Genomic DNA, 387 nt, shown 5'->3' with positions numbered 1-387 from the left:
TGTTACTGGTTCTTGATGAGCATCTTAACTCCTCAGCCACAAAGTCAAGCAAAGTAAAACAGTCCAAAGACATTAAAGTTTGGTGAATTGGAGAAATTTGGCCATAGGTGTCAATGTGAGTATGGGTAGTTGTCAGTATGTGTTATCCCTGTCATAGAGTGGAGTTCTGTCCAGGAGGTGCCTCACCTTCTTGCACAGTGTGAACTGGGATTGAGAGCCTCCGGCAAACCAGCACAAGATAGGCTTGTGTATACAGTGGAAATTTCAACCACACACTCAATTCATTTCAGTCTATTTCAGTCTAACTAGTTTCAAATGTATGGTCAAACCTTTATTCAGAATGATAATATGTACAGCGTTAGTCACATTCTGTAACATCAACATCAA

Source organism: Morone saxatilis, unplaced genomic scaffold, assembly GCF_004916995.1.
Source record: "Morone saxatilis isolate NCDOM2014 unplaced genomic scaffold, NCSU_SB_2.0 Contig22, whole genome shotgun sequence".
Taxonomy (NCBI): Eukaryota; Metazoa; Chordata; class Actinopteri; family Moronidae; genus Morone; species Morone saxatilis.
This window is presented reverse-complemented; position numbering follows the sequence as displayed.